We start from the raw sequence: 22,598 nt of genomic DNA, 5'->3' as shown, positions 1-22,598 counted from the left end.
CTACTAAACAAGGGGCTTTACAATGCTGACTAAAAAGATAATTACAGCTTAGCAATGCCAACAATATCAAGGATTATCAGATGAAGGAACTTAAGGCTCAAAGAGGGTTACACAAGGATCTGGATCATATTGCATAACATCAGCTGCCTGATCAAATTCTTTTCGAAGAGTTTTTATGGTGAACTTGTCCACAATTCGACCCAGATCATGCGACGTCTCAAAGGAATCCTCAATGCATATCAGATGACGATCATTTCCTATTCGTCTTGTCCAGTCCTTGGCATGTTTGCTGTATTTAAGAAACCATGCTGAATATTAGCAACAAGTACAATTGCAGACCAAATTAAAGTAGAACAGTTTGAATACCTACCAACATATATGATGGAGGATAATCGGGGTTTTATAATCACATCTGATATATATAAACTTTTCGACCAAGGTATGAGGTTGCTAATGCTTTGTCGTGGTCAGGGAGATGGTACTAATGTGAACAAGAGGAGCTTTTAATTAGGCTTATATAGTCGACATAAAAACTAGGACTGTTTCCGTTCATGTTGAAGAAGCATATCATTTGGAACAAAACAAACAGTACAGAGTATAATAGATAAAGACATTAGACTTGTAATGGGTAACAGAACTTCACATCTAAAACAATCTAAGGCCCAAAATCAGTGATCTACTATTTTCTTACGCAAGCATGTGCAACATACCAGAAAGCAAATCACTCACTTAACTAAGCTCCCAGTTCGAACAGATATGACTGAATTTGCATAATCATGACGATGCACCCAATAATCAAAGAATGCCTACACTAGATACGCTACACTTTCATTACTAGCAGCTCCAAAATTAGGAAGGTTCTCAACTTCATCAAACGTTGACGATATAGGTAGACGCCATTTCCTGGTGCGATAAGGGGTAAGGGTTTACATGGGAAGCAGAAAACGATAGCTAGACAACTTAACTTGAAAATTAATCAGATGGCTAACAAATAAAGCAACTACAACGGCAAGCGACTGCAACAAAATATACCTGCAAGCATGGGAGTATAGCAGGCCTCCGACTCTGTAAAAAGTGGATATGCAACAAAACTGCATAAAGAAAGATAAGATGGAACAATTAACACTAGTTTTAACATTTTAGCACATGAGACTAGAAATACATGAGTATTTTCTTAGTTCACAGTTCACAGAACAGGGTACATAAATAAAATATTTCAGTTGTGACTCACGCATAGCTGGATAGGGTTTTTCGGTATGTTTCATTGACTCCTCGTGACTTAGCCCAGTGCTTCACAAGAAAAGCCAATTGTCGCAGTCTACCATCAATTTGTGCATAACCTCGAAGGTGCTTTGTATTTACAACAGCGAGGACATTATTTACGCATGTCACATGAGATACCACTCCCAGGATCCATAAGCTTAGCCAATAGGGACTCTTGCATGTGTCAGAGCCTGTTGCCATTAAGATGTAAACTGAATAAAGATCTAAAATAGAAAGTAGAGTCTATGACAGGGATTAAACATTTAGAATGAGCTCATTTTCAATGAGGATGATCAACATGGTTAGGAGAGCATCCTCAGCCAAATAGAAACTCTTCAAAGTCTCTGTATAGCCACATAAAGCAATGTGCAGTTAAACCATTTAATAGAATTCTGCCTCGTCAATTAAATGTTCCATGAAGAATGAGTGTTGAATTATAAAAGGCATTCATAACCAACGAAAAAAGTCGTCCAGCTCACCTTTACATTCTCAAGATTATTCGCCTCAAATATCTCTGCCAATTTCTCTATAACCTCTTTCTCGTGAATATCAGGTTCCTCAATTGCAAGGCACACATCAATGTCACTTTTGGAAACTCCAAATGATTTCGCACATGATCCAGAAAGATACAGCTGAGCTCCAGGCCATTCACTATTTACTAGTTTCTCTAGTGATGCTATTAGATAACACTGCTTTGCCTTTTCTTCCTCGCGTGGTATTAGAGATTCATACATTTCAAGAAAAGGTCTGTTTAATCTATCAATATCACTTCAACATCCCCTATAATTTCTCATCCGCTGTTGAGCCCAAAGTCCTTTGGAGTTCTGAAACAAGTGAAATTTAAATAATAAGAAAAAAACATATACTAAGCAACATAAGACTTGGTGGTATGTGTAAAACCTATAGGACTTACAACAAGTACAGTTGTTCCAGCAAAACAAAGTACCCATACCAACCTAAAACACTGTGTGAGAAAGAAAAATATAAAAATCAAGTATCTCACTAGCAGTCTGTTATAGTTCATTGGCACACACTGGCATTCTACCAGTCTCGTCTTATGATGCTTATATATTAGCTTCAGATTTTTGACTTGCACTTGTGAATTAAGGTATTTGCAGATCCATGGACTCAAGGAACCACTAAAACCACAGCGAAAACTTATGTCATTATCCATTAAATGATTAAGTGATAATATATACAGAACCTATGGTGGGTCAAGTTCAATGATGCTTCCCCATGCATTATAACAAAAAATTCTATTTTAGCTCCAGACTTGCTGCCCTACAGATACATTCTCATATGGAAGTAGGATACCTTAGCTTGTCTATGTAAGAAAAAAAAAGATCGACTTGTTTTCTATTACAGTACAAACAACTCAGATACAAACCTGAACATTTCATGAAAGTTGCTTCCATACAGTCTGTTGGAATTTTTCTTCACAAATTTTAAACATGTACACTGATCATAAGCAACTCAGACACATATAAGTTGCTTCCATAGAATCCACACAGTCTGTTGGATTCTTTCTTCACAAATTTTAAATAAGCAACCTTCCCAGATGTAAATTCTACAACACGGTTCTGCATTGTAATACTAATTACCTAAATGGAAATTGGCAAGAGCGAAACAAATCAACCTATAGAACACTGAGTGATTCACATTTTACCACAAAAACGCTATCAAACCTAACATGAAAAGATATATACTGTCAAAGAAACTTCATTTCAGTCCAGAAAGATAAAAAGTAAGGAAATAAACAATAAAAATGAAAACTTTACCTTATCATGTCGATTGTTATGCTGCCTAATGCCATTAGTGTTCTCATTTCTATTCCCAAGAGCCACGAACCTTTGAACTGTTCAACCAAATCATTTTTCCCTCGGGGAATATCTCTTTGATCTCTATTCCGATTTTCCTTTTTTGCAATTCCTGGATTACCATTTCCTTCACCAATTTGATCCAATTTCACTTGAGATTCTTCAATAGCTGATGCTGGAACAGAATGCAAGTTACTTCCTGGTGGAGGACCTGGATGATCAAATTGCCCACTAAGCCGCTGCAAATCCCCTTGAAATCCACCGTGTCCATTTGATTATTTCTTCCTTGTAATCTCATCCGGAAAAACACCATGATTGAACTCAACATGACGATTATCTTCCTTGTGTCCGAAACCAGGTGGACCTCTCCTTGCTTCTCCCAATGTGGATCTCTGAAATTGTTGTTGTTGCTGTTGTAGTGTCTTCCACCAATCTCCATCTCCACCACCACCACCCCTTCTTTGATGACGAAACAAGTGATGGTTCCCTTGATGAGTTTGATTAGAATTCTAGGATCCAATACCCAACTCGTAACAAAATTGTTAAACTTCCATTCAAACCTGTAACTCCATTATCCTTCTTCTGAATATCACAAGCCAGAGAACCAAACATTATACTCTTTTGCTTCTGTTGTTGCTGAAAACTAGGGATTGGAGTAACATTAGCTCCTAAGCCCGAATCCCAAAAGTTCATCAGGAAATTCTGGACCAGGGAAATGTGAAGAAGAAGATGAAGAAGCAGGAGGTTGTAAATCTTGTAAAGACCATGGATTTGGAGGGGAAAACCAGGAGGAGGAAGAAATTGAGATGATGGATCGATTGCACCATTCGATTGAAGATTCCATGGTGGTGGGTATGAAATACTAGGTCCAGCAGGATCAAGATGCTGCTGTCGATTCTGCTGCTGCTGTTGTGGATGGTGGGGATGACGATGAAGTAAAACTAGGGATTTTCTGTGGTTGTTGAGACTGATTGGGAAGTAAATTTAAAAGGAATTGACCACCTGAATTTGTTGTGGAAAATAGTGGTTTTGATGAGATTCTTCTTCTGAGCTTCTCTTCTTCCTCCTCCTCTGAATCCTTCTCCGGCTAATCTCTCTGTTCATGCCCTTCATGGTAGTGATTTGAGGAGAGATTTCAGAAAAAGAGGGCGGTGGACTCCCCTTAAAAACGATTCGACTTTCTATGCACTCAAATCAGTTAAGAGAAAAGGGTTCTCGCACATTGGATTTTAGCTAGGCATACATTTTGGTTCGGGCATATTTGCAGGTAGGGCTGCACATGAATGTCCGTGCTTTATTTCAGAGGGCCTTGAACTCACTCCACTCCCGCCAGAGAAATTAATCTGTAGAGGTCTGGACTCTGGAAGCGGTGTCGTGTATTGAGCGAACATACGGCAATCTTGTTAGTATTTTGAAAGTAGAGCCGAGGAATGAAGCTCTTTCTAGAAAAGGGGAAGCCGAATCCTCTCCATTCGAGGGTTCTTTACATGATGTTGTGTCAAGGTACAATTCGATGGGTCTCTGGCCGTGCTCATCTAATGACCTGGATTATTTGGCGCGTCGAGACTGGCTTGCGGAAAACTGCGGAGTACAATTCGATGGGTCTCTGGCCGTGCTCATCTAAAGACCTGGATTATTTGGCGCGTCGAGACTGGCTTGCGGAAAACTGCGGAACCCATAGCAGTGAAGAAGTCACTGACCTCATTTCAAGTATCCAGAATATTTGTGTGGACTCTGAAGAGGACACTTTTTTTTGGTTGATTGATAAAAAAGGATCTTTGCGGTAAAGTCTCCTTATTCTTGGTTTGCAAAGGAGCGGGATTTGGAGACGACGAACATAAGTATTTGGTCAAGGTCTTGGTCACATAAAGTTGGTTTCTTCTTATGGCAGGTATACCACAAACAAATAGCTACTCAAGATGTTCTTTACAAGAAAGGAAAATTGCTAGTCAATGGTTGTATTTTGTGTCACAAAGATGGCGAATCGGTCACTCATTTACTGTTCCACTGCCTTTTTGCAACAAAAATATGGCAATACTTTATGTCTTTTGCAAGGATTGATTACGTAATGCCGAATTGCATTGATATTATAATTAAGGGCCGGAGAATCAAGAATCTCTCCCCAATTGGTGAAGTACTTTGGCAAGTTCTACCGGCGGCGATCACTTGGACCATATGGAACAACATAAATGATGTTATCTTCAACTACGCGACAACGGATGAAGACCAAATGATCCATCAAGTGAAGATTCAAGTTTATAATTGGTGTAGAAATTCCGAACCTCTTAAAGGATCTCTCTAGAAAATGTTACAGCAAATTGGTCTCAATTCTTCGTAGCTTAATGGGTTGTATGTTTTTTGGGTTGTATTTTCTCTTTTTTTTTATTTTGGAAGAGTTCGGCTTGAGTTACTCTTTGCCTTCTCTGTGTTTAAGATCTTTGTTCTTCGCTTATTTCCTGTAAGCTTTTTCAATGAATTATTGTCTTTTTCGAGGAACAAAACAAAGACTGGCTTGCGCAAAACATCAATAAGAAGGTCATTCTACCAAATGGTGTCAACGAAGCAAAAACATCTGCTAAAGTTAATTACCCAAATACTTTCCGAATGATTATTTATGGTTCCCGACAAAAGCAAGATGTTGCATTACTTTATAACACTGCAGAACTCCCAGCTGCTTCTGTTCCTGCTGCACCTTAATGAAATTTTGGAAGTGCTTCCTTCAGCTTTGGCAGCATTTGTAAGAAACTTTCCCTCTATTGATGGGCCTGCGCCGGATGTTGACATGGTCTTAACTATATTATTGCGGGGAAATGTTCATTCAGTACAGACAGGGATACTAGCTCCTGGACCTAGCGTATAAGTGATCCTTCCGGTGCTAACATGTCGCGCCTCAATCCAGGTGTTGTCCCTTTCAAATCAACTAAAAAAACCCATTCAGGGTGTGAAGAAAAAAGACATGGACAAGCAACAAAATGATAAAACCCCTGTTCAAAGCCAACCACTTCCAACAGATGTTTTCAAGATTAGACAGATGAAGAAAGCTCCTGAAGTAACCAGTTCACAAACTGGATCCGCATCTGGTAGTCGTGGAAGTTCGTTCTCAGGAGAGCTGTCAGGCCGTTTCGGATAGTTGATGTAGTTCAAATTGAACTATTTTGACATGTTTTAGGCCGGTTCCTATGGGCATGGCAAAGCCATACTTTTGCCAATTTACACCCATTATGGGCTTGGCAAAGTGGTGAACAGGCCTAGTAAGTGGTAAATTTGCCACTTAGCCAGGCCAGGTCAAGTTTCTACCGAGCAACCGCTCAGTGTAGTTTAAACCGTCCGGCGTTGTTTAGATTGCCAGCGGTTTATATTCGTCCGGTCGGTCTAGTCTTAACCACCCAATAGAATCTGATCTAACGGCCATAAATCTCCCCCCTATAAATTCCACTTCCATTTTAAATCACACCTTCTCTTCTCTTCATATTTATTAAAATCTAAAACAAATTTTATCATCCAACGCTTTCATTCACTCTTATTGTGTAGTTTTTTTTTTTTTTTTTAATATGTCTCAATCTAATTCTCAATTGACTAAAAGTAAGAAGATTAGGGGTCCAAAATTTACCTTAGCCGAAGACGAAAGCATTTGCAGAAACTATGTGTTCTTTACACAAGATAGTATCGATGGTGCCCAGCAACAATCTACCAAGTTGTGGGATAACATATTTGCTAAATTTCATGATGAAACTATGAACATCAATAATCGTGATGCAAATGGATTGTCCGATCACTTCGTTGTAATCAACACCCAAGTTGCTTTTTATGTTGTTGTTATCATGCAAGCTGCTCGTGCTCGAGCGAGCGGTCTTGTCGATGTTGATGTCGAACGAAAGTGTCGAAATGATTGGCACCACAAACATGAGAAATTTTTTGGTTATGAGTTTTTATTATATTTTGGAAGTGTTGCCTAAAATATAATCCAGAAGTGTTAGCAAATATGCAGAATGTACCTGCAAGCTCACCATACACTTCTTCTCCCTCAACACCAGTTTCACAACCATCTCAATCATCTCATCCCCATCTGGAGAATCCATTTTCTTCACCAGAAACTGAAAAGGCGAGGGTACCCAAATATACCTCAGGCTAAAACTTTTCCTACCTATAAGTCCTTTCTCCGAAAGTGATTGTCTATGGACTGAGTCGAGACAATGCAACTAATCGGTTCACACTTCGTGTGATCGTCTATGGATACGAGATTGAGACAATACAACAACGAAGTATGTTTACTTGATAAAAAGGTTCGGACTTAATCAAACACAATAGGATTGCTTATCAAGTAAATAAGAATTAATGTTTGTGTAATTTACTTTAATTATAATAAAACAATTATAATGCGGAAATGTAAAGTAAATGACACAACAAGATTTTGTTAACGAGGAAACCGCAAATGCAGAAAAACCCCAGGACCTTGTCCAGAATTGAATACTCTCAGGATTAAGCCGCTACACAAAATTAGACCTAACTTCGTATAGTTGAGACCAAGCAACCAAACCTATAGTTCACCTAGTTACGTCTGTATTCCCACGCCTCCAACTTATGAATAAGTCACGTACTTGGAACAATTCTTTTGGTTCGTATTCCAAACAGTAAAGGAACAACAAATCTGTTTGGTATCAACTCTATTCAACCAAGTGATGTGAGTTGGACAAAGGCTCTTATGTTTATCTTAACATAAACTCCTTCGTCAGGTTCTTAGTTCTATCTTATTCTCAACTACCTAAGTAATTGTTAAGATTTTGCAATCAATACTTTTAATCATAAAGAATTGTATTGATGTCGATCTACACAACTACTCAATCCAATCTACCACAAGGATAAACCGATTATAGTTGGATCCTCTTATACCGAAACAAGTATTGTGCACACCAAAGATTAAGAACCCCAAATCAGAAATCTTCAATATCTTCTTTGTCTTCAAATCTTCTTAGATCTTCAATAAACACCTGCACACAACAACTTGAATCTCTTGTGATCAATCACGCACAGAACGGAGTCTGTTAACAATGGATTATCACAAGATCGTCTTTAGCACTAAAAACAGTCTAAAGATCTTTGTCGAAACTTCGATCTAGTTTGAGTGAATCTTATATCAGAAGAGAAGATTCTCAAGAATAAACAAACTAGGTGCAATCAAAGCTCAACCACCGTTAGTCAATCAAATCAATCGAAAACACAAGATAAACTGCAATTATCTAGTTTCCCACCAACGGTACTCGTAGAGCTTCTCAATCCCAAATAAGACTTTAAACTGAGCGACCGTAAGAGATTTCGCCTAATTAGGTTACTCTCCTCTCCGAATAGGCGGCTACACCAGTAACAACACAACCGAGGAAGTTTGTTGTCACAAAGGATTAGTTTGCTAAAAATGCAAACTTCAAGTATTTATAGACAAGGAAGTTTGGACACCAAGGAATTTCCAAAACCGAAAATATTCTCAAAGATATTCAATATATTCCAAATTCGATTTTCATAATTCCTGGAAATGCTCTGTCCAAAATAGTGACCGAAAATCTCTTTGGAAAATCTCAACTAGTAAATGCACATTACTAATTCTCAGTTTCCTAAAATAAAATTAACAACCTTAATTAAAAGATTCTTAACTTATTTATATTTCGATCCTGGGATTTTCTTCCTGCAGCTATTAAGGAATAACTTTGAACAATAAAAGATAAACATTAATGTATGTGTTCAAAGTATGACGACATCCTTACTTTGTAAGTCCTCTTTCATACTTACAACCTTGAAACCGATTTGCCACATTTCCAAACAAGTTTAGAATTGGTTCATACGACTTTCAAGAACTATGCGATTGATTAAGAAACACTCAATCACAAATCATGGGTTTAACGGTTCTACCGAAACAAGTTTCGGTTCTACCTCTATGTGAGTATTGTGCATAGTCACACTAGCTTTCGAAAATTCGGTTGACTAGGTACTAGGATCGGTTACCCACATATATATGGTATCTAACTTATATGTGTTGCACATGTCCATAGGATCGGTTCCCCTTTGCCTAAAAAAGTGTTGCACATGTCCATAGGATCGGTTCCCCTTTCTGCTACAAACTTTATGCACCTCATACAAGGATCGATTCCCTTCTGTGATGTGTTTCACCTCTTCATAGGATCGGTTCCCCTTTACCCAGATTCGGTTCAACAAAACACAAACTCGATCATACCATCTCAGGTGATTACTTAAGACCAGTTTCACTAATATACGTCATACCAACACATAAGTCAGGCCTTTGTGAATAGTTTTACCAAGAACACAAACAAGTCGTGAGCGGTTATACTATATCGCACATATTGGATGTTCACAAGATATGCAATGAATAACAATCCCAATAACGCCTGGCGATTTCTTGTTCGATTAATAAACAAGTACTTACTTCCTTAAAACATATGTAAAACATTGTTTCCTAGGATGAAATCCTCACCTCATACCCATACATAATCACAATAACATTTAAACGATTATGTCGATGTCTTATCTACAAAGTTTAATGGTTAAGCAATAAACTTCATATTGTATTCTTTAATACTATGTCTATCTAGAGTGTTCATACTTCGCAGTTTTGTTTTCAATATGCACGACTTGAAAGATACGTTAGGGAATGAAATAGTTCAAGTTAAATATCACTAACCTCAAGTGGAAGGATGATGTTGTCGTTGTGGCTTCTTACTTCTTCACTTCTTCAAGTCTTCGCAATACTTGTAATGTCTCATATCCTAATACTTTCAAGCTAACCTATACGAAGTTGACTCTAGTACATAATCAAGCGACTCTTAAAATGAGGTTTGATTCACCAAAATATGACAACCAAACTTGACATACCAACGCTTGGTGGGTTCAACCGAGCTATGCTCTAACAAAAACCACAACAATTCCAACTTGAATCTCAATGCTGCGATTAAGAGAAAATTATTAGGAAGAAACGCTGCAATAGCAGCGAGTAGAACTGCCCAAGAAGGAGAAACAAGTGAAGGTTTTTTGGACACCTTAATAGATCATCGGAAGACCGTCGAAAAACAAAGAGAAGTAGACCTGCAGTTTTTGACTAGTGAGATGCATAAACATCGACAAACTCAAGAGAAATTTGTTTCAGACTATGAGAAGAATAAGATTCTAAATGCAAACACCTCAACAATTACCCTCATACAAACGTAACAAAAGAAATTTGTTAGCTGAGGAGTTGGAAGAAACGTAACAAAAGAAATTTGGAAAAACAATTTGGAGGTCAAGCTGAAGATGAGGATGATGAAGACCACGATGAAGTAGTGCCACTTAATTAATTAATGTATCAGCTTTAATATTAATGAAGATGTAGTAGTTCGGTTATGATGAATGGAGATTTACTAGTTTTTTATTACATTAAAACTTTGTAGTAGTTTTTCATTACATTAAAACTCAAACTTGACAACATCCTTAAAACTAAACTTAAGACTAACATCATATACGAGTTATTAGAAACTCATTAAGAATTTGGTAATGCGCTTCGTATTTAAAAAAAAAAAAATCCTTTCCATCTTCGTCGCTCGTCTCGATTTTGTATTCCCAATTAAGCATTGGTGTCACCTCTAAGATGATATCGATTGACAATCTTTTTTGATAGTAATGAATCGGCAGCTCGATCCTGGTTATAAGGATTACCTGTCTCTGTGCAGAAGGTTTCATGAATTTTACCCCAATAACTCATATTGGGTAAATCATTCATCCGTCGTTCTTCACCTCTCTTTGGGTAGTATATTACGTAGTTTCTACAACGAGATTGAAAATGCGGTGGTCTAACAACCACACCTAACAATTCGTTTGGCAATCTGAGAGGACTTACTCCAATACACTTTCTAGAGAATCAACTAGACAGTCAGACTCAATCTTGAATAAAGTATATCAAAGAGTTTAATATCTCTAACTCTTAATTCAATCCGCAATCAGCAAATAGAAATCTGCCAGCCCGATTGAATATAAGAGGAATTACTTAAACGGTACCCAATACCAATGTTCAAGTGTCAATCAATGTAAATCAACAACCAAAGGTTGGATACTCTAATTGATTGATCTTAACGCACAACCTGTGATATTTCAATTATATAACAAAATATAATGCGAAAAAGAAATACCACAGACACCAGAATTTTGTTAACGAGGAAACCGCAAATGCAGAAAAACTCCGGGACCTAGTCCAGTTTGAACACCACACTGTATTAAGCCGCTACAGACACTAGCCTACTACCAATTAACTTCGGACTGGACTGTAGTTGAACCCTAATCAATCTTACACTGATTGAAGGTACAGTTGTGCTCCTTACGTCTCTGATCCCAGTAGGATACTACGCACTTGATTTCCTTAGCTGATCTCACCCACAACTAAGAGTTGCTACGACCCAAAGTTGAAGACTTGATAAACAAATTTGTCTCACACAGAAAAGTCTATAGGATTGAATAAATCTGTCTCCCACAGAAATACCCAAGAGTTTTTGTTCCGTCTTTTGATAAATCAAGGTGAACAGGAACCAATTGATAAACCGGACTTATATTCCCGAAGAACATCCTAGTATTATCAGTCACCTCACAATAAACTTAATCGAATAGCGAAACAAGTTATTGTGGAATCACAAACGATGAGACGAAGGTGTTTGTGACTACTTTTCTATCTTGCCTATCGGAGATATAAATCTCAAGCCAATTTTATAATTGCACTCAAACACGATAGAAACAACAAGATCAGATCACGCAACTACAAAGAGAATAATTGGGTCTGGCTTCACAATCCCAATGAAGTCTTCAAGTCGTTAACCTACAGGGTCTCGAGAAGAAACCTAAGGTTAAAGGAGAATCGACTCTAGTTATGCAACTAGTAACACACATGAGGTGTGGGGTTTAGGTTTCCCAGTTTCTAGAGTTCTCCTTTATATAGTTTTCAAATCAGGGTTTGCAATCCAAGTTACCTTGGTAACAAAGCATTCAATATTCACCGTTAGATGAAAAACCTGATTCAACCAAGCTAATATCTTTCAACCGTTAGATCCAACTTAGCTTGTTACGCACAAATGAAATGCACCCTCATTTAGGTTTATATAACAGTACCCAAACGTGTACACCATGTTGGTTCACAAATAGTTAACCAAGGTTAGCCATATGATTACTCTCATATCAACCTTATTCATCTTAACTATAACTAGTTCAAATGACTCAAATGAAACTAGTTAAAGAGTTGTTTAATTGCTATATTCTCATGGATTTATACAAGAACACAATTGAAGCAAAATCGGTTTGATTCACTCGAATCAGTACATGAACATTATAGCCACAGTTTGCAAAGATTGCATTCCTTATTGATAAATGTTTAGGTTCATGTACAACCGATTTTAGAAAGTAACCACTTAAGTATGCATACGGGTATGCGTACTTAAGTAACCGGATTTGAGTTTGGTTTGGTTTTCAAACTCAGCAGAAATTCACGGACGTGAACTTTCCGCCAGTATGTGTACGGGTACACGTACTTTAGGTAACTGGATGACTTTGGGTTTGGTTTTAAAACTCAATAGAAATTCACGGACGTGAACTTCCGCCAGTATGCGTACGGGTACACATACTTACCCAGTCTCCTACAACCTTTTTGTATGCACACAAGTATGCATACTTTAGGTTCCCGGTTTTGGACTTATACACTAATGTGCGAACACTTTGCTTATATCCAAAGATGGTTACAAGATTCTAAAATCTTTGTTTCAATCATTGAAACATTCTTCTATAATGATAATAGTCGTTTTCACACACTATTAGCATTAAAGCAATTTTCAAGATATTGAAATAATCATTATCGAAACATTCCAAGTCTTACACCAAATGATTGTATCACACAAACCATGTAATATGTTACTCGGCAATTTTCTCATGATATAAGATGAACTTGGTCGAAGAGAAATCTTACCAACACATATTTCGAGAAATATGTAAGCGAGATATACTCAGCTCGAAATCTCAAATGTGTATATAGAAAACTATATAGTAATACGACGCATGTCTCAATATAGGAGATAGAGTAGAAATAGACTTTCCAAGTGATAGATGAGTTTAAGTCTCCACATACCTTTTGTCGATTAAGTTCCACAAGCTCTCCTTAGTAGTTCTTCGTCTTCAAGTGATAAACGCCGTGAAGTCTATGCTCAACTACACAAACTATGTCCTAGTCCGAGACATCTATAAATAGGATAGAAATCAAGACTTATATTTTTGATCACTAAGATTGACAAACATGCTTGAGATAGAAACGCATGCGAGTTCGACCGAGCAGTGCTCTAACAATCTCCCCCTTTGTCAATTTTAGTGACAAAACTATCAATACATATGGATTACAAAATAAATAAAAATTGTAGCTTCTCATCCAAATGCTTGATCTCCTTGGCATCTTCAACGCGACTCGAAATCTTCGTCACTTCCAAGTACTCCATGATCCTAAAGGTTGTAAGTTCAGCATCATAGTTGTTGAAGATCCGTAGCGATAACAATGAGAAAAAAAAGTGCTCCCATTCATTGTTATACAGTGTCATAGTATTATTACACATCATCAAAGTTCAATTGTATCACAACTTTGACAACAATACTATGGTGATATGTATCACTCCCCCTTAGTCAATACTTCATCTCAACATGAAAACCACTCCCCCTTACATAATGATCCGTAAACCATATGTATTTGTAGTATCACACTACACATTAATTCTCCCCCTTTTTGTCAATATAAATTGGCAAAGGTACGAAAACTAGTGGGATCCTCATGAAATTTTCATAGAGATACTTCATGACCAAAAGAGAATACCATATCAACTTATTTAGATGACATCATAAAGCCGAAGCTAAATGCATTCATCAAGGAGTTTATAATTAAAGATACAAGATAACCCCTAATATTCCACAGCCGCACTCCCCACAAAGATTTGGCAATGAAGCACAAGTTCAAAATGAACTCTCCCCCGTAAAATGTCATTCCCGAAAGAAAAACAAAGGCGACCTTACTTTCACAAGAAAAGAAGGATTTCTTTGGACATATATAACCAAATCACATGAAAACATGAATTTGAGTCCAAAGTATTCAATTGAATTATTCACAAAAGAGTTCATGATTAATCCAATCGGAAAGCACAACTAAATTTACCACAAGAAAACCCATGATTAATTTAATTGGAATACACAACCAAATTAACCACAACGTGATCAATTCAATTGGTCATGCTCGACATAAGAGAACTTACGGAGCAACAACTAAACTGACCACAAGAGAATGATCAATTTAGTTGGCCATGCTCAAACACAAGAAACCTTACGGAGCAACACAGTATATGCACAAAGATGTGGATCGGAGATCGACCAATACTGCGGAATAAACAAGGATTCATTATATTTTCCATCACTATTTGCACGATGACGTATAATAGACTCAATACCCGGAAACAAAAGTTTTATCCTTTCTTCCATCAAAACAATGACATAAAAGGCTTTAACTTTTGTAATGTCAAAAGTTCATTTTATCTTCTATCAATACGTTCACATCGACATAATATAGATAACTTTTGAACAAGTATGGGACAGTCACAGGTTCACGGACGTAAAAAACATATCCCATAACAGTTTGCAATATATAAAATCATAAAGATTAAAATTGCAAAAATCATCTTCCAAAAAATAAATAAATCTAAAAACATAGAAGATGAAAATCGTTGGACATAGCTATGTGTACTCACAATAATGGCTATTCCAAACCCTAGTTATTCTTCAAAAAACATAAAGGGAAGATTTGCTAGACATTGTAGAGCTTTCTCAGGGAATCTACAAAGAATTCCTTCTCATTATTGAAAAATCTATTGATAATGGGATCATTCAACTCCTCCAATTCTTCAGAAATATCAGTTAACTCACTAAGTTCTCTTTTCAGTTCACGTAGAGTGTTCTTTGTTAGAGACAACATTTGTTCATAGTGAGAGATATCTCTTATAGAAGAAATGATTTGAGATTTTAAACCATTTATTTTCCTGATGAAATCCTCCACCATAGCACTAAAGTTATTATTGGAATGACAAACAGACAATAGGCAGTTAGAGGAAGAACCTGGATCATCAGTCGTGTTTTTCTCCTTCCTTTTTTCTTGAAGAAGCAATTCCTTCACACAGATACACATTGACTGCTTCTACAACATCTCTTTTCGTGGTACCTCTAGTTACAGGGGCCATAAGACTGTATCTTTAGAAAAGAAGGTAAAGATCAGTGATGTTCACAAATGAACATAAATAGACTTCAGGATAGCAAAACCCTAAAGGACCTTGAAAAAGTCTCCACGGTTCATGATCCAATATCAATCTTAACAATAAAATATTTACTTGCTCAATATGGAACTGAAAAATAAATAAAATATTTACAAGACTTGAATCAACCTTGAAGTAATCCTTATTTTTCAAGTCCAAAATAAGGATACGATTTATTACTATGGTTTAGATAGTAATAGAGTGAACAGAGTGTTCACATCTTGTGTCACTAGGTGACATTTCAAGGTTTGTTGAGTAAACGGACATACCTCGTCTGCCTCTGATTCTTTTGGATTTCTTTTTGTACCTAGACGTCTCTGACTGCTTCTCTATAGTTATATTCATCGTTTGCATGTCATCTTGAAGTTTGGTAATTCTTTTACAGTTCCTCTTGAATATCCAACACTTACTCTGGACATGGCTTGTACTTCCACAAAAAGAGCAGAGCAAAGAGGATTTGCTTTGTATATTTGATACTTGTTTATCAAAACGCTCAGGTTTGATTGATCCAAAGCTGGTTGGAATAACCGAGTCTGTTGTGCTTGAAAAAGCGGGGGTCTAACAACACCACCCAATATTTCACTTATCAATCTGTATGGACAAACTCGAATATATTTTTAAGAGAATCAACAACACTCAATCAATTAAAAGTATATCAACAAGTTTATATCTCTCTCTTGATTTGATTTCCTCAAACAGAAACTGCGAGAACTAATCAAATACAATGAATAACTTGGATGGTACCAAAGACCAATTTTCAAGTGTCAATCAATATCAATCAACAACCGTTAGGTCGGATTCTCCAATTGATTGATCTAACGCACAACCTGTATTATTTCAATTATAAAGATAAAACAATATAATGCGGAAATTGAAATAACACAGACACCAGAAATTTTGTTAACGAGGAAACCGCAAATGCAGCAAAACCCCGGGACCTAGTCTAGATTGAACACACACTGTATTAAGCCGCTACAGACACTAGCCTACTCCAAGCTAACTTCAGACTGGAATGTAGTTGAACCCCAATCAGTCTCCCACTGATCCAAGGTACAGTTGTACTCCCTACGCCTCTGATCCCAGCAGGATACTGCGCACTTGATTCCCTTAGCTGATCTCACCCACAACTAAGAGTTGCTACAACCCAAAATCGCAGGCTTTAACAATAAACAAATTTGTCTCACACAGACAAGTCTATCAAAGGATCAATCTGTCTCCCACAGAAAAACCCTAAAGTTTTTGTTCCGTCTTTTGATAATAATCAAGGTGAACATGAACCAATTGATAATCCGGTCTTATTTTCCCGAAGAACAGTCTAGATTAATCAATCACCTCACAACAATCTTAATCGTATGGCAGCGAAACAAGATGTTGTGGAATCACAAACAATGAGACGAATATGTTTGTGATTACTTTTTATATCTTGCCTATCGGAGATATAAAATCTCAAGCCAATCAATCTGATTGTACTCGTACGATAGAAGATGCAAGATCAGATCACACAACTACGATAAAAGTAGTATCGGTCTGGCTTCACAATCCCAATGAAGTCTTTAAGTCGTTAACCTGGTTTTAGAAGAAGAAAACCAAAGGTTAAAGGAGAACCGACTCTAGTACGCAAACTAGTACCACACGTAAGGTGTGGGGATTAGTTTTGCACAATACTAGATATCTCCTTTATATAGTCTTTCAAATCAGGGTTTTGCCTTGGTAACAAAGCAATCAATATTCACCGTTAGATGAAAAACTGATTTAGATAAGCTAATATTTCTCAACCGTTAGATCGAAAACTTAGCTTGTTATACACAAATGAATTGCACGCTTCTAGGTTTGTTAACCATACCCAAACGTGTACATTGTTGGTTCAACAATAGTTAACCAAAAGGTTAGCCATATGAGCATTTTATATCAACCATGTTCTTCTTCACCATAACTAGTTCAAATGACTCAAATGAACTAGTTAGAGAGTTGTTCAATTGCAAGGAAATCTTTTGTAACTACACAAGACACAATTAAAGCAAAGATGATTTGATTCACTTGAATCGGTTCATGAACTTTTTGTAGCCACGGTTTGCAAACTGCATTGCTTAGTCTTTGTAAAGTTTAAGTTCAGAAATCATCTTCAGATATATAACCTTCTTAAGTTCGCACACTAGGTTCGCGGACTTAAGCAACCGGCATAGTTTACAAAATCCAGCAGAAAATCTCGGCAAGAGACCTTCCGCCAGTTCGCGGACTTAGCTCACGCAAGTAGTTTGTCAACTCCAGTAGAAATTCTCGGGTTTGAGAACTTCGGAAGTTCGCGGACTGAGTTCGCGGACTTGGCAACAAGCCATTCTTCCGGTTTCTCTTGATCAACAAAGTTCGCAAACTTTGGTTCAAGGAATAGGACTTATACATAAATGTGTTTCTACAACAATGCTTATGTCCATCATTGGTTATGTAATCTAAACTCTCATTCCAATCATTGAAACATTCTTAGAGGACGTTATATAGTTGTTACACCATTTCTCGTCAAAGCAATTTTCAAGATGATTGAAACATATCATGACTTTCGTCACTAAGTAAAGATAAAGTTGGTCGAAGCGAAAAGCTTACCAACACATATTTCGAGATATAGATAGGCGAGGTATACTCGGCTCGAAATACCAAATGTGTATAATCTAAGTCTATATATATAACATACGATTTTTCGTCTCAAGAAGTAAGAGATAAAGTAGATAGACTTTTGAGTGACAGATAAGTTCAAGTCTTCACATACCTTTTTGTCGAGAAGTTCCACCGGTTCCTTGAGTAGTACTTCTACTTGTATGATGAATCACCATGAAGTCCTTGAGCTCAACTACACTTTTTATCCTAGTCCGAGACTTAGATATAATAGACTAGAAATCAAGACTTATAGTTTTAATCACTAATATTGACAAACATGCTTGAGATAGCAACGCATGCGAGTTCGACCGAGCAATGCTCTAACAGTGCTTACAGTCTTTCCTTTGAACCCTAAACCTTGTGTGTTTCCGAAATCCTTTTGACCAAATAACATTGCTGAAATTTTGTCTGAGCTTTCTAACAACCTTTGCAGGTCACACTTGAGAGAATTGATCTCTTTTTCCTTTAGTAATAGGGTTCTGGTGAATTCATCATTAAGACAGGCATTCTCAAGAGATTTCACCTGTAGTGATGACTCAAGTTTATTCAACAATTCTTTTAGTTGAATATTTTCCTGGTGAATTTCTTCAAACTTATCCAGAAATTCTAGGATCTCAGTCTCAGATTCGCATTCCAAACTGGAGTTTGAATCACAAGAAACTTCTGTCGAAAAGGCTGAACTTTCCGTACACACTGCAGTAGTATGTAATCCATTGTGACACTGAGATTTTTCTTGACTTGAATCATCGGAAGAAATAGAGAGAGAAGACAATCTCTCGTATCTTCTACTTTTCATTACCATATCCTTGATTTTTTGTGTTATCAGTGATTTATTAAAATCAACATGACTAGAACAACATTCATCAGCCCATGACAAACTAGAGGCCTTGCTTGGAACGATTACAACATTGAATGCAGAAGTTCTGACTGTACTTTGATCAAGATCAAGTAATTTAATCTTTCCCACAAGAGTAATTCTGGAAAGAGTATCAAGGTTATTTCCTTCAACGATGGCATGCTTCTTAGAATCGTATCTAGATGGCAGCGATCTGAGAATTTTTAATACAATGTCCTCTTCAGGAATAGTCTTACCCAATGCAAAAGATGCATTAACAATTTCAGACACTTTGTGATTAAACTCATCAAATGAATCTTCATCTGCTATACGAAGGTTTTCCCAATCGGAATTAAGGTTTTGAAGCCTAGCTTCATTTTCACTGGTATTTCCTTCGAATACGGTTTCTAAGATATCCCAAGCATCTTTAGACCTAATGCACGTTGTTACATGGTGCTGAAGATATGGGGTAATGGCATGTATGATGGTATTCCAACCGTCAGAGTTTTGCTTTGCAACAAGTATCTCGGCAACATTGTATTCACCAATGTTCTTTGGAACGGTCGCATTCCGTACTGCCACAACGGGAGCATCATAGCCATTAACTACATAAACCCATGATTGAAAATCACGCGCTTGAAGAAAGGCACGCATAACAATTTTCCACCACAAGTAATTAGAGCCATCGAAGACGGGTGGTCCGTTTATAGAGACATCACCTTTGTCCATATCAAATCGCTACAAACACAAACTTATGAGGTCTTTAATGTGTTTTCCTGCTCTGATACCAATTGAAAATGCGGGGAGTCTAACAACCACACCCAACAATTCGTTTGGAAATCTGAGAGGACTTACTCCAATATACTTTCTAGAGAATCAACTAGACAGTCAGACTCAATCTAGAGTAAAGTATATCAAAGAGTTTAACATCTCTAACTCTTAATTCAATCCGCAATCAGAAAATAGAAATCTGCGAGCCCGATTGAATAAGAGGAGTAACTTGAATGGTACCAAAGACCAATGTTCAAGTGTCAATCAATGTAAATCAACAACCCAAGGTTGGATATTCTAATTGATTGATTTTAGCTCACAACCTGTGATATTTCAATTATATAACAAAATATATTATGGAAAAGAAATAACACAGACACCAGAATTTCGTTAACGAGGAATCCGCAAATGCATAAAAACCCCGGGACCTAGTCCAGATTGAACACCACACTGTATTAAGCCGCTACAGACACTAGCCTACTACCAATTAACCTCAGACTGGACTGTAGTTGAACCCTAATCAATCGCACACTGATTCAAGGTACAATTGCGCTCCTTACATCTATGATCCCAGCAGGATACTACGCACTTGATTCCCTTAGCTGATCTCACCCACATCTAAGAGTTCCCACGACCCAAAGTCGAAGACTTGATAGACAAATCTGTCTCACACAGAAAAGTCTATTGGATTGAATAAATATGTCTCCCACAAAAATACCCAAGAGTTTTTGTTCCGTGTTTTGATAAATCAAGGTGAACAAGAAACAATTGATAAACCGGACTTATATTCCCGAAGAACAACCTAGAATTATCAATCACCTCACAATAAACTTAATCGACTAGCGAAATAAGTTATTGTGGAATCACAAACGATGAGACGAAGTTGTTTGTGATTACTTTTCTATATTGCCTATCGGAGATATAAAATCTCGAGCCAATTATTTCAATTGCACTCAACACGATAGAAACAACAAGATCAGATCACGCAACTACAAAGAGAATAGTTGGGTTTGGCTTCATAATCCAATAAAGTCTTCAAGTCGTTAACCTACAGGGTCTCGAGAAGAAATCTAAGGTTAAAGAAGAATCGACTCTAGTTATGCAACTAGTAGCACACAGGAGGTGTGGGGATTAGGTTTCCCAGTTGCTAGAGTTCTCCTTTATATAGTTTTCAAACTAGGGTTTACAATCCAAGTTACCTTGGTAACAAAGCATTCAATATTCACCATTAGATGAAAACCTGATTCAACCAAGCTAATATCTTTCAACTGTTAGATGGAACTTAGCTTGTTACACACCAATGAAATGTACCCTCATTTAGGTTTATGTAACCGTACCTAAACGTGTACACCATGTTGGTTCACAAATAGTTAACCGAGGTTAGCCATATGATTACTATCATATCAACCTTATTCATCTCAACCATAACTAGTTCAAATGACTCAAATTAAACTAGTTATAGAGTTGTTCAATTGCTATAGAAAACACAATTGAAACCAAATCGGTTTGATTCACTTGAATCAATCATGAACATTATAGCCACGGTTTGCAAAGATTGCAATCCTTATGATTTAAATGTTTTAAGTCCATGAACTGACCTACTTGACAAAGTAACCAGCTTAAGTATGCGTACGGGTATGCGTACTTAAACAACCGGATTTGAGTTTGTTTAGTTTCCAAACTCAGCAGAAATTTTCGGTTCGAAAACTTCTGCCAGTATGCGTACGGGTACGCACACTTAACCTGTCTCCTTCACCAATTTCGTATACACACATATGCGTACACTTGGCTCCCGATTTATGGATTTATACACTAATGTGCGAACACACTATATATGCTTATGTCCAAACATGGTTACATTATCAACTCTTTATTTCAATCATTGAAACATTCTTCTATAATGACAATAGTCGTTTTCACACACTATTAGCATCAAAGAAATTTTCAAGATATTGAAATAATCATTATCGAAACATTCCAAGCCTACATCAAATGATTGTATCACACAAACCATGTAAGATGTTACTCGGCAATTTTCTCATGATATAAGATGAACTTGGTCGAAGCGAAAGCTTACTAACACATATTTCGAGAAATATGTAAGCGAGATATGTTCATCTCGAAATCTCAAATGTGTATAGAGAAAACTATATCTTAACACGACTTATGTCTCAATATAGGAGATAGAGTAGAAATAGACTTTCCAAGTGATAGATAAGTTTCAGTCTCGACATACCTTTTGTCGATGAAGTTCCACAAGCTCCCCTTAGTAGTTCTTCGTCTTCAAATGATGAACGTCGTGAAGTCTAAGCTCAACTACACAATATATGTCCTAGTCTGAGATATATATAAATAGGCTAGAAATCAAGACTTATAGTTTTGATCACATACAAACATGCTTGAGATAGAAACGCATGCGAGTTTGACCGAGCAATGCTCTAACAAAATGATAAACCCCCAAATGTCAAGACTTGGAGTTTCCAACTTAAGGAAATAGACCAACTCCGCAAACTCACGACTCCAACGAGAATTCTCAATCATGGAGGGACAAAGATTAGATATGTCAAGTTTACCAAAGGACATCAAAGACTGAGATTTTTAGTAGGAATTTTTCCCATATTCCAATCAACACTCTTACCAAAAAGACCAATCTAAATGGTTTCATATGATGGTCTTTCATTATTTGGTCTAGGAAGACGAAAATTACCCGACGAAATTTTGGTAATCTTTGAAATCAACTCTCTATTGACAAGAATTCTTTTTCTTTTAACCATGGTCTTGAATTCCATGTCTTCATTATTAACATCATAGATATTGGCATAGAAAATTCTTGTAAGAGTGTCAAAGCCTTCACCAAAACCATTAAAGATGTTTCCAAGATTGAATTTTTCAAAACATATCAAATCCTCTTTATGC

The 22,598-nt window shown here is 37.0% G+C and overlaps 1 pseudogene; it reads right to left on the bottom strand.

Annotated features, from left to right (window-relative positions):
- Positions 1 to 304: 304 nt before the first annotated feature.
- On the bottom strand, positions 305 to 4,785 carry LOC113272263 (annotated as a pseudogene).
- Between the last annotated feature and the right edge of the window lie 17,813 nt (positions 4,786 to 22,598).

This window comes from Papaver somniferum, chromosome 4 (genome assembly GCF_003573695.1).
Source record: "Papaver somniferum cultivar HN1 chromosome 4, ASM357369v1, whole genome shotgun sequence".
Lineage (NCBI taxonomy): Eukaryota > Viridiplantae > Streptophyta > Magnoliopsida > Ranunculales > Papaveraceae > Papaver > Papaver somniferum.
Note: the sequence above shows the minus strand (reverse complement) of the source record. Positions and strands in the feature narration are given on the sequence as shown.